At 35.1% G+C, this 14,041-nt stretch overlaps 1 long non-coding RNA gene across 1 annotated transcript in view; it reads right to left on the bottom strand.

The window, feature by feature from the left end:
* LOC125964219 (uncharacterized) overlaps positions 1 to 14,041 on the bottom strand; it is a 200,002-nt gene that overhangs the window by 40,660 nt on the left and 145,301 nt on the right. The window lies entirely within an intron of this gene.

Here is a 14,041-nt window from a genome sequence, read left to right as displayed (position 1 = left end):
CTGGGAAATCCGATGGTGATGAAATTTCATATTTGTAATGTGGAATTTATGTAAACTTTCTGTGTTGATAAATGAGCACTTGCACATAGACTGACATTTGAATAAATTACAAAATACACATTTTCTTCCCTCTTTACTGATATGGACATGTATTTCAGCACTAAAAAAAATAAATTCTCCTTAAACAAAAACTTGCAAAAGAAGCACTAAAATTTGCAGAAATCAGCAAGGGCCAGATGTTGCACTTGTCCTTAACATTGACTCTTTTGAAAATAGCAATAATTATTCAAATCTGTAAATAATTGTTACTTTGTACTTTTAAAAACTTCAGCTTTATTGATGTATAATTAACATAAAAAATTATAAGACATTTAAAGTGTATGTCATGGTGATTTGAGATACTTTTTTTAACATCTTTATTGAAGTATAATTGCTTTAAAATGGTGTGTTAGTTTCTGCTTTATAACAAAGTGAATCAGTTATACATATACATATGTCCCCATATCTCCTCCTTCTTGCATCTCCCTCTCTTACACCCTCCCTATCCCACCCCTCTAGGTGGTCACAAAGCACCGAGCTGGTCTCCCTGTGCTATGCGGCTGCTTCCCACTGGCTATCTATTTTACATTTGGTAGTGTATATATGCCCATGCCACTCTCTCACTTTGTCCCAGCTTACCCTTCCTCCTCCCCATATCCTCAAGTCCATTCTCCAGTAGGTCTGTGTCTTTATTCCCATCTTGTCTCTAGGTTCTTCATGACCATTTTTTCCCCTTAGATTCTATATATATGTGTTAGCATACGGTATTTGTTTTTCTCTTTCTGACTTACTTCACTCTGTACGACAGACTCTAGGTCCATCCACCTCACTACAAATAACTCAATTTCGTTTCTTTTTATGGCTGAGTACTATTAAACTCGTAGAGGAAAATACAGGCAGAATGCTCCATGACATAAATCACAGCAAGATCCTTTTTGACACACCTCCTAGAGATATGGAAATAAAAATAAAAATAAACAAATGGGACCTAATGAAACTTAAAAGCTTTTGCACAGCAAAAGAAACCATAAACAAGACCAAAAGACAACCCTCAGAATGGGAGAAAATATTTGCAAATGAAGCAACTGACAAAGGATCAATCTCCAAAATTTACAAGCAGCTCATGCAGCTCAATATCAGAAAAAAAACAACCCAAACAACCTAATCCAAAAATGGGCAGAAGACCTAAATAGACATTTCTCCAAAGAAGAAGTACAGATTGCCAGCAAACACATGAAAGGATGCTGAACGTCACTAATCATTAGAGAAATGCAAATCAAAACTACAATGAGATATCTCATACCAGTCAGAATGGCCATCATCAAAAAATCTACAAACAATAAATGCTGGAGAGGGTGTGGAGAAAAGGGAACCCTCTTGCACTGTTGGTGGGAATGTAAATTGATACAGCCACTATGGAAGACAGTATGGAGGTTCCTTAAAAAACTCAAAATAGAACTACCATACGACCCAGCGATCCCACTACTGGGCATATACCCTGAGAAAACCATAATTCAAAAAGAATCATGTACCACAATGTTCATTGCAGCTCTATTTACAATAGCCAGGACATGGAAGCAACCTAAGTGTCCATCAACAGATGAATGGATAAAGAAGATGTGGCACATATATACAATGGACTATTACTGAGCCATAAAAAAAGATACTATTGATATATACATTATAAAAGGATTATACTCCCCCACTCCATCTAGTTAATTAACACATCCATCACTTCACATATTTATCTTTTATTTTTATTTTTTGGTAAGAACATTTAAATTCTAATCTCTTACCAAATTTCAATAATACAATACAGTGTTATTAATTATAGTTATCATGTTATATATTAGATTCTCATACCTTATTCATTTTATAGCTGAAAGTTTGTGCCCTTTTACCAACCTACTCCCCAGCCTCTAGCAAACATATTTCCACTCTCTGTTTCTATGAGTTTGACATTTTTGTTTTTTAGATTCTATATGTAAGTGATACCATGCAGTATTTATCTTTCTCTAGATGGCTTATTTCACTTAGCATAATGCCCTCAAAATCTATCCATGTTGTCATAAAAGGCAGGATTTCCTTCCTTCTCATGGCTGAACAATATTCATATATATAAATCTATATAACTTTATAGATGTATATATGACCTATATATATCTTCTTTATCCATTCATCAGTTGATAGACATTATTTTCACTTGAAAAGCGTAAGTAAACAAAACATTCACTAGCTACTATGTTTCCATAATGTAATCAGTTTTAAATTTGGAATGTGATTAGTTTATATAATTTATCCTATTTTGATTAATGTCCCAAAGTGTATCCATAACCTATGATAATATTTATAGACTTAGCATTATGGATAACGGTTGCTGATAGATGTACATTTATTAAACTTTTCTTAAAAATATGAAAAGCATCTCTATTTTTGTTCTGATATTTTAAAGAAGAATAAAACTAAAAATAAAGTGGGGAAAACAAGGAAAAGAAAAGAAAAAAAATCCACCAAATAACTAAGAAATATAAGAGATGATAAACAAGTAAATGGAAGGAATATGAGAAAAATTTTGTGCTGGCTGATGCTTTCCTAAAAGGCAATATATACATAAATCCAAAAAGAGTACAAATATACAGTTCAAAAGCTATCAGGATGAAATATTACATAGATATTTGTATTATTTCCAAATATAATCCCTTTGACTTCTCTATCTTGTGTCTTACCAAGTTATCTATTCTTCATACATTTAAACAATGAAACCATAAAAATTTGTCTATGGCTTGCAAAAATTAGAACATTGGCCTGAAGAAAATTTGGGCAAAGATTCTAAAATATATTTGTTGTAACTCTCCATTAAAGAAAAATATCACCTAGTATAGGGCCTTATAAATGGTTATTCAAAATACAACTGTTCAATTGAATTACATTGGATAGTATTGAAGAAAACCACTTCTATTTTGCTACTTTTTGGTTGGGTTGAGGAAAAATTGACATCTTTTCAATATCCACTCTTCCAATCCAAGAAAAGTCTTTCCTTCTTTTATGTGGCTCTTAAATCTCTCAGTAAAAGTTTATTGTAACTTCCTACAGTTTTATATACCTTTGTTACATGTATTTCTAAATATTAGTTTTATGTTATTATAAATATTATATTTTTATTTATTTTTTAACAATTGCTGGTTGGTGTATAAAACACATTTTAATATTTCATACTGATGCTGTACCTAACAAAATTTACTAAACTCAATTTTATTTCTAAAACATCAGTAGTTCCATTTGAATTTTCTACATAAATATTCTACCTGCTAATAATGAGATTATTATTTCTACCTTTCCTAACCTTATAACATTTATTTCTTTTTCTTGTCTGACTGTGGTGGCTAGAATCTCTTGTAGAAATTTTGATAGAACTCTCAGAAAGATAATTTTCAACATCTTACCATTAAGTGAGATGTTGGCAATAGTATTTTTTCTTTTGTTTGTACCCACCCTTTATCAGAATGAGGATATTACCCTTTTGCTTACAGTGTTATTAAATTAATCAGACATTATTATTATCATTAACAAATATATAATTTTTATCAAAATAATTGGCTTTTTGTAAAACTACATGGAAACCAGCTAGGTCCAGTGTTTAATGTAACCGATCCTGGTCATTTGCAAGGTGAAGATCCTCATTTTCTGATTGTAGGCAGGTGTTTCACAACCATTAAACCTGTTTTGAAGCTACATCCCACAGCCGTAACACAAGGCTTTGACTTATCACACCAAAGGAAGGTTTGGTGCTTCCATCAACCATGCACACTCTGTTGAGAGGGTAGGTCTGGTCTTTCCTCTTCCATGACATAATTCTGTAATATCCTGCTCATATCAGGTGAGCTATTCAAGGCACTATTACTCCTTTCACCATGAATTTACTCTCAGTAGTGCTGCTCCAGTGGGCTTGGGTGTGTGATACTTTCCCTACTTGCTCTTGTTTAAAAGACGTATTTTTAAAGATTGTTGAGTTCAATATGCTAATAATTTCTTCAGCATATCTATATTCATGGATGAGATCTGCATAATTTATCTTTCTAATTTTTGTCTTTTTTTAGAATCAGAATATATTAGCCTAAAACAAACAAACAAACAAAAACATGCAAAAATTACTAGATGCATAGAAGATAAGTTAATTCATTACACATTATAGATGTCCTGTGGATTGCACTTAGTGTTCTTGTGGTCTCTGGTTTAGAAGAGGTGCCTCAAATTTTAATTTACTTGATATTAGTATTTGTAAACCAGATTTTGTTGTTTGGTTGGTTTTAGTGTGATATATTTTTTTCTTATACATTTAGTCTTTGCCTTTATATTTAAATGTCTCTGGTGACATATTTCCTCTTTGATTTTTCTTAACACTTTTATTGGAGTATAATTGCTTTACAATGGTATATTAGTTTCACAAAGTGAAGCAGCTATACGTACACATATATCCCCTTCTCTTGCATCTCCCTCCCACCCTCCCTAACCCACTGCTCTAGGTGGACACAAATCACTGAGCAGATCTCCCTGTGCTATGCAGCTGCTTCCCACTGGCTATCTATTTTACATTTGGTACTGTATATATGTCCATGTCACTCTCTCACTTTGTCCGAGCTTCCCCTTCCCCTTCCCCATGTCCTCAAGTCCATTCTCTACATCTACGTCTTTATTCCTGTCCTGCCCCAGGTTCTTCAGAATTTTTTTTTTTTTTTTTTTTTTTTTAGATTCCATATATATGTGTTAGCATACGGTATTTGTTTTTCTCTTTCTGACTTACTTCACTCTGTATGACAGACTCTAGGGCCATCCACCTCACTACAAATAACTCAATTTCATTTCTTTTTATGGCTGAGTAATATTCCATTGTATATAGGTGCTACATCTTTATCTATTCATCTGTCGATGGACATTAAGGTTGCTTCCATGTCCTGGCTATTGTAAATAGTGCTACAATGAAAATTTTGGTACATGACTTTTTTTGAATTATGGTTTTCTCAGGGTATATGCCCAGTAGTGGGATTGCTGGGTCATATGGTAGTTCCATATTTAGATTTTAAGGAACCTCCATAATATTCTCCATAGTAGCTGTATCAATTTACATTCTACCAACAGTACAAGAGTGTTCCCTTTTCTCCACACCCTCTCCAGCATTTATTGTTTGTAAATATTTTGATGATGGCTATTCAGACCAGTGTGAGGTGATACCTTATTGTAGTTTTGATTTGCATTTCTCTAATGATTAGTGACTTTGAGCATCCTTTTATGTGTTTGTTGACAATCTGTATATCTTTTTTGGAGAAATGTCTATTTAGGTCTTCTGCCCATTTCTGGATTGTGTTGTTTGTTTTTTTTGATATTGAGCTGCATGAGCTGCTTGTAAATTTTGGAGACTAATCCTTTGTCAGTTGCTTCATTTGCAAATATTTTCTCCCATTCTGAGGGTTGTCTTTTGGTCTTGTTTATGGTTTCCTTTGCTGTGCAAAAGATTTTAAGTTTCATTAGGTCCTATTTGTTTATTTTTGTTTTTATTTCCATATCTCTAGGAGGTGGGTCAAAAAGGATCTTGCTCTGATTTATGTCATAGAGTGTTCTGCCTATGTTTTCCTCTAAGAGTTTTATAATGACCTATGTTACACGTAGGTCTTTAACTCATTTTGAGTTTATTTTTGTGTATGGTGTTAGGAAGTGTTCTAATTTCATTCTTTTAATGTAGCGGTCCAGGTTTCCCAAGCTGTCCAGTTTTCACAGCACCACTTACTGAAGAGGCTGCCTTTTCTCCATTGTATATTCTTGCCTCCTTTATCAAAGATAATGTGACCATATATATGTGGGTTTATCTCTGGGCTTTCTATCCTGTTCCATTGATCTATATTTCTGTTTTTGCACCAGTACCATACTGTCTTGATTACTGAAGCTTGGTAGTACAGTCTGAAGTCAGGGAGCCCGATTCCCCCAGTTCCATTTTTCTTTCTCAAGATTGCTTTGGCTATTTGGGCTCTTTGGTGTTTCCATACAAATTGTGAAATTTTTTGTTCTAGTTCTGTGAAAAATGCCATTGGAAATTTCATAGAGATTGCATTGAATCTGTAGATTGCCTTTGGTAGTATACTCATTTCCACAATGTGGTATATCTCTCCATCTGTTTGTAACATCTTTAATTTCTTTCATCAGTGTCTTATAGTTATCTGCATCCAGATACAGGTCTTTTGTCTCCTTAGGTAGGTTTATTCCTAGGTATTTTATTCTTTTTGTTGTAGTGGTAAATACGAGTGTTTCCTTAATTTCTCTTTCAGATTTTTCATTGTTAGTGTATAGGTTGCAAGAGATTTCTGTGTATTAATTTTGTATCCTGCTACTTTACCAAGTTCATTGATTAACCTTTGTAGTTTTCTGGTAGCATCTTTAGGATTCTCTATGTACAGTATCATATCATCTGCAAACAGTGACAATTTTATGTCTTCTTTTCCAATTTGGATTCTTTTTATTTCTTTTTCTTCTCTAATTGCTGTGGCTAAAACTTTCAAAACTGTGTTGAATAATAGGGGTGAGAATGGGCAACCTTGTCTTACTCCTGATATTAGTGGAAATGGTTTCAGTATTTCACCATTGAGAATGATGTGGGCTATGGGTTTGTCATATATGGCCTTTATTATGTTGATGTAAGTTCCCTCTATGCCTACTTTCTGCAGGGTTTTTTTTTTTTATCATAAATGGGTGTTGAATTTTGTTGAAAGCTTTTTTCTGTATATATTGAGATGATCATAAGTTTTTTTTCCTTCAATTTGTTAATATGATTTATCACATCAATTGATTTGCATATATTGAAGTATTCTTGCATTGCTGGGAGAAACCCCACTTGATCAGGGTGTATGATCCTTTTAATGTGCTGTTGGATTCTGTTTGCTAGTTTTTTGTTGAGGAATTTTACTTCTATGTTCATCAACGATATTGGCCTCTAGTTTTCTTTTTTTGTGACATCATTGTTTGGTTTTGGTATCAGGGTGATGGTGGCCTCGTCAAATGAGTTTTGGAGTGTTCTTCCCTTTGCTATATTTTGGAAGAGTTTCAGAATGATAGGTGTTAGCTCTTCTCTAAATATTTGATAGAATTCACCTGTGAAGTCATGTGGTCTTGGACTTTTGTTTGTTGGAAGATTTTTAGTCACGGTTTCATTTCCAGTGCTTGTGATTGGTCTGTTTATATTTTCTGTTTCTTCCTGATTCAGTCTTGAAAGGTTGTGCTTTTCTAAGAATTTGTCTATTTCTTCCAGGTTGTCCATCTTATTGGCAGATAGTTGTTTGTAGTGATCTCTCATGATCCTTTGTATCTCTGCAATGTCAGGTTTTACTTTTCCTTTTTCATTTCTTATCCTATTGATTTGTCTTCTCCCTTTTTTTCTTGATGAGCCTGCCTAATGTTTTATCAATTTTGTTTATCTTCTCAAAGGACCAGCATTTAGTTTTATTGATCTTTGCTCTATTTTTTCATTTCTTTTTCATTTATTTCTGATCTGATCTTTATCATTTCTTTCCTTCTGATAACTTTGGGGTTATTTTTTTCCTTTTTTTTTCTTCTTCTTCCTCTAATTGCTTTAGGTGTAAAGTTAGGTTGTTTATTTGAGATGTTTCTTGTTTCTTAAGGTAGGATTGTATTGCTATAAACTTCCTTCTTAGAACTGCTTTTGCTGCATCCCATAGGTTTTGGGTAGTTGTATTTTCATTGTCATTTATTTCTAAGTATTTTTTGATTTCCTCTTTGATTTATTCAGTGAGCTCTTGGTTATTTAGTAGTGTATTGTTTAGCCTCCATGTGTTTTGTTTTTTTTTTTTACATTTTTTTTTCCTGTAATTGATATCTAGTCTCATAGCCTTGTGGTCGGAAAAGGTACTTGATATGATTTCAACTTTCATAAATTTACCAAGGCTTGATTGGTGACCCAAGATATGATCTATCCTGGAGGATATTCCCTGAACACTTTGAGAAGAAAGTGTAATCTGCTGTTTTTATATGGAAGGTCTTATAAATATCAATTAAGTCCATCTTGTTTAATGTATCATTTAAAGCTTGTTTCCTTATTTATTTTCATTTTGGATGATCTGTCCATTGATGAAAATGGGGTGTTAAAGTCCTCTACTATGATTGTGTCACTGTCCATTTCCCCTTTTATGGCTGTTAGCATTTGCCTTATGTATTGAGGTGCTCCTATGTTTGGTGCATAAATATTTACAATTGTTATATCTTCTTCTTGGATTGATCCCTTGATCATTATGTAGGGTCCTTCCTTGTCTCTTGTAATAGTCTTTATTTAAAATTCTATTTTGTGTGATATGAAAATTGCTACTCTAGTTTTTTTTGATTTCCATTTGAATGGAATATATTTTTCCATCCCTTCACTTTCAGTCTGTCTGTGTCCCTAGGTCTGAAGTGGGTCTCTTGTAGACAGCATATATATGGGTCTTGTTTTTATATCCATTCAGCCAGTCTATGTTGTTTGGTTGGAGCATTTAGTCCATTTACATTTAAGGTAATTTTTGATATGTATGTAGTTATTACCATTTTCTTAATTATTTTGGGTGTTTTATTGTAGGTTTTTCCATCTCTTGTGTTTCCTGCCTAGAGAAGTTCCTTTAGCATTTGTTATAAAGCTGGTTTTGTGGTGCCAAATCTCTTAGCTTTTGCTTGTCTGTAAATGTTTTAATTTCTCCGTCAAATCTGTATGAGATCCTTGCTGGGTAAAGTAATCTTGGTTGTAGGCTTTTTCCTTCTCACTTTAAATATGTCCTGCCACTCCCTTCTGGCTTTCAGAGTTTCTGCTGAGAAATCAGCTGTTAATCTTATGGGGACTCCCTTGTATATTATTTGTTTGTTTGTTTTTGCTTGTTGTTTTTAAATTTTTTTCTTTGTATTTAATTTTGATAGTTTCATTAATGTGTGTCTTGGTGTGTTTCTCCTTGGATTCATCCTGTATGGAAGTCTCTACACTTCCTGTACTTGATTGACTATTTATTTTCCTTTATTTGGGAAGTTTTCAACTATAATCTCTTCAAATATTTTCTCAGTCCCTTTCTTTTTCTCTTCTTCTTCTGGGACCCCTATAATTTGAATATTGGTGCACTTAATATTGTCCTAGAGGTCTCTGATACTGTCCTCAATTCTTTTCATTCTTTTTTCTTTATTCTGCTTTGTGGTAGTCATTTCCACTATTTTATTCCCAGGTCACCTATCTGTTCTTCTGCCTCAGTTATTCTGCTATTGTTTCCTTCTAGAGAATTTTTAACATCATTTATTTTGCTGTTCATCATTGTATGTTTACTCTTTAGTTCTTCTAGGTCCTTGTTAAACGTTTCTTGTATTTTCTCCATTCTATTTCCAAGATTTTGGATATCTTTACTCTCATTACTCTGAATTCTTTTTCAGGTAGATTTCCTCTTTCCTCTTCATTTGTTTTGTCTGGTGGGTTTTACCCTGCTCCTTCATCTGCTGTGTGTTTCTCTGTCTTCTCATTTTGCTTAACTTACTGTGTTTGGGGTCTCCTTTTCACAGTCTGCAGGATCGTAGTTCCCACTGTTTTTGGTGTCTGCCTCCAGTGGCTAAGGTTGGTTCAGTGGGTTGTGTAGGTTTCCTGGTGGAGGGGACTGGTGCCTGTGTTCTGGTGGATGAGGCTGGATCTTGCCTTTCTGGTGGGCAGGACAGCATCTGCTACTGTTCTTTGGTGTGACCGTGAAATTATGATTTCAGACCACCTCTCTGCTAATGGGTGGGGTTGTGTTACTGTCTTGCTAGATGTTTGGCATGGGGTGTCCAGCACTGGAGCTTGATGATCGTTGAGTGGAGCTGGGTCTCAGTATTGAGATGGAGATCTCTGGGAGACCTCTTGCTGATTGATATTATGTGGGAATGGGAGGTCTATGGTGGACTAATGTCCTGACCTCGGCTCTCTCACCTCAGAAGCTCAGACCTGACACCTGGCTGGAGCACCAAGTCCCTGTGAGCCACATGGTTCAGAAGAAAAGGGAGAGAAAAAAAGAGAAAAATTAAAAAAATAAAATAAAAGTTATTAAAAACATTAAAAATATATTAAAAGAAAAAGAAATGTAATTTTTAAAAAAAAAGAAAGAAGAGAGCAACCAAAGCAATAAACAAATCCAATGATAACAAGCACTAGAAAGTATACTGAAAAAAATAAAAAACAAAATAAAGGACAGATAGAACCCTAGGACAATTGGTAAAAGCAAACTATACAGACAAAATCACTCAAAGAAGCATATACATACACACTCACAAATAGAGATAAGGAGGAAATATGTATATATATATTTTTTTAAAGGAAGAGAGCAACCAAGTCAATAAACAAATTTACCAATGATAATAATGTCTAAATACTAAACTAAGACAAACATAAAATCAGAAACAAATTAGATGCAGAAAGCAAACCCTAAGTCTACCGTTGCTCCCAAAGTCCACTGCCTCAATTTTGGGTTGATTTGTTGTCTATTCAGGTAGTCCATAGATGCAGCATACATCAAGTTGATTGTGGAGGTTTAATCCACTGCTCCTGAGGCTGCTGGGAGAGATTTCCCTTTCTCTTCTTTGTTCGCAGAGCTCCTGGGTTCAGCTTTGGATTTGGCCCAGACTCTGCATGTAGGTCACCCTCTGGCATCTGTTCTTCACCCAGACAGGAGTGGGTTAAAGAGGCAGCTGATTGGAGGGATCACTCAGGCCCGGGGGGAGGGAGGGGTACGGAATGCGGGGTGAGCGTGCAGCAGCAGATGTCAGCATGACGTTGCAACAGCCTGACGTGTGCCATGTGTTCTCCTGGGGAAGTTGTCCCTGGATCATTGCACCCTTGCAGTGGCAGGCTGCACAGGCTCCCAGGAGGAGAGGTGTGGACAGTGACCTGTGCTTGCACAGAGGCTTAGTGGTGGCTGCAGCATCAGCTTTAGTGTTTCATGTCCATCTCTGGTGTCCATGATGGCTTGCGCCCATCTCTGGAGCTCATTTAACCACTGCTCTGCCTTCTGTGGGCAGATGGGGAAGGAATCCCCTCTCCTTGCACACCTTGAAACAATGGTCTCTTGCATCTTAGGCAGTTCCAGACATTTTCCCAGACTCCTTCCTGTCTATCTTTGGCACACTATCCCCCTTCAGGCTGTGTTCACACAGCCAACCCCAGTCCTCTCCGTGGGATCTGACCTCCAAAGCCCAAGCCTCAGCTCCCAGTCCCCACCCAACCTCGTGGGTGAGCAGACAAGACTCTCAGTCTGGTGAGTGCTGGTCAACATCTATCCTCTGTGCAGGAATCTCTCTGCTTTGCCCTCTGTGCTGCTGTTGCTGTGCTCTCCTCTGTGGCTCTGAAGCTTTCCCCTGGCCCACTCCCTGTCCTTGTGAGTGAAGGGGTTTCCTAGTGCGTGTGAACTTTTCCTCCTTCACAGCTCTCTCCCAGAGGTGCAGGTCCTGTCCCTATTCTTTTGTCTCTGTTTTTTCTTTTTTCTTTTGCCCTACCCAGGTATGTGAGGAGTTTCTTGCCTTTTAGGAAGTCTAAGGTCTTCTTCTAGCATTCAGTATGTGTTCTGTAGGAGTTGTTCCACATGTAGGTGTATTTGTGGGGAGGAATGTGATCTCCACATCTTAATCCTTTACCATCTTGAAGGTCCCCTCTTGATTTGTTTTAAAATGTATTTATTTAACATTCATTTTTGAATTACAGAATTATACAGAATTGTACAGAATTATATGCTGGCAATTAGTTTTATCAGAAGGTGAAACCTCTTAGTTTTCATCATATCTATTGAAAGATCCTGTTTTTACCTTAATTTTTGTTCATTTGAAAATAATGTCTTTTTCACCTGGCTGTTTTAAATATTCTTTCTTTTGGGTTTTTCAAAAAATCAGTCTTATATTATATGTCTAGTTGTGCTTTTCTGTTGTTTTCTTATGTATTTGTTTTATTCTGGTTGATAGTTTCCTCAATAAGAATCTTAATATCTAGGTTAATTTTGGAATATTCACTATCTCTTTAAATATTGCTTTTGCCTGATTCTTCCTCTCCTCTCATTCTAAATTTTCAATTGTAAGTATACTAGAACTTCTCACTCTATTCTTTAGTTTTCTTATTCTCTCTTTTGTTTCTCTGTGAAGTTTTTTTTTCATTCCATGCTACATTGTAGACATTTTCTTCTGACCTATGTTTCAATTCAATGGTTCTCTCTTCAGATGTGTATAATCTGTTTTGAAACCCAATCATTAATTTCCTAGTTCTACAATTTCCACTTTTTCAATATTCCACTTTTCTGTTGAAAATTTCAAACATCCGTTTTATTTCCTTAAAAATATTAAGCATCGTTTGTTAAAAATCCATTTCTGATAACTCCAATTTCTGACACTGTTATGGATTTGTTCTAGTTGTCATTTGTGTCCCTGGGTTTTCAATAACAGAGTCTTGTATTATTGCGTGTCTGGTTCTTTTTTTGTATTGGAGATTGGAAATTATGTTTGAAGAAAAATGTATGGATAATGTGATGGTTTGGATAATGTTATATTCTTCAGGGAGAATTTACAATTTGGTCTTCTAGATGGGATAGATGTCCCCAGAAAACTCAGTTCATTTTCAACCACTGAAATGAGTTGAAGATGGGCTTCTTTCCCTAAGAGTATTGGGCTGTTGCTTGCTTGTTCACCCTTATTGCTGTGGTAATCCCTTTATAATCCTCTTCCAAACTGTGTGTAGGGGGGTTAGTCAGCCCTCCCCTCTCCTTGGCAGATATTAGGCTTAAAGTTTTATTCTCCTAACCCTGTAGAAATAGCAACAACTCTGCTTACCATCTCTCCTTCTACTTCTAGATTAGCAGAGGGAGGAAAATTAAGTTACTTCAAATGTGAAGCTCAAAATTTTGGTATTTCTTCTCAATTCTTGGTCCCACAATTCTTCACTAAGTTTTTTATCTTATACCTTAAAACTCTTTCAGTCTCTCCTTGCCCCCTGCCACCCACACCTCTTGTTTTCCTGGTTTTATACTTGTTGTCAATTTTAGGATTAGTTTGCATTTCCTTTTCTGAAGTTACTGAAACTGATAATTCTATATTTACATGAAAATAATGTTCACCTTTAGGACATGGATTTATATAACATCCTGGTATTTTTCAGGTTTATATTAATTAAAAATTGCTTAAATTTAACAATTAAATAAAACTCCTAGGAAACTAAGTAGATTCACAAGAAATAATAATAATAGCTAATAGCTCTTGTTCAGTTATGCCAAACCCTCTTATAAGATCTTAAGAAATAAATTCTTGAATATTCTTACCAAACTTGTTAGTTATATTCTGTTATTATTCTCATTTTACTGATGAAAACTGTAGCCCAGAGAAGTAGTACTAGCATTTGAACCCAGTATTTTGGTCCCCAAGTTGTCATATACTGGGATATACTCACAATTTCTGAAAATTATTGATATAAACATGGATGCACAGTTGCATGTTACACACACACCGCACATAAACTGCTGTAGTTAAACTCTTGTAGAGAGGCAGATTATCTAGCAATTGCACAAATCTCTTTTGATCAGACCAAAGTCAGTTCCTCTAATTTCTTCATTGATGGAAAGAGCTGAACTAATAATAGTCACTAACTCCTAACTCTCTCCCCTTAAGTGACACCTTATTGAAGTTCATTTACATACAATACTTCTGTCATGATACTCTCTTGGCACCTGAGTTACATGACTCTCCCTTAAAATTATCAGAATATGAGTTTCTTTGTGAAAAAAATGTTATTTTTCTTTTTTTTCCCCATAACACATCAGAAGCAAGCTTACATTTTTCAAAAGGAATTTTACTAAATACATAGGAAGAACAAAAAGGGATGAATAATGTACAAGATGCATTAAAAACTACACTGGCTTAGGAAAAAAAAAAAAAGTTCTCTGATCCTGTAACATTTAAGTAGCTTACCAGGCAAAAAGCTCCTGTTCTTTTCCCA

The sequence above is a fragment of the Orcinus orca genome, chromosome 4 (genome assembly GCF_937001465.1).
Source record: "Orcinus orca chromosome 4, mOrcOrc1.1, whole genome shotgun sequence".
NCBI classification, from domain to species: domain Eukaryota; kingdom Metazoa; phylum Chordata; class Mammalia; order Artiodactyla; family Delphinidae; genus Orcinus; species Orcinus orca.
This window is presented reverse-complemented; position numbering and strand designations above follow the sequence as displayed.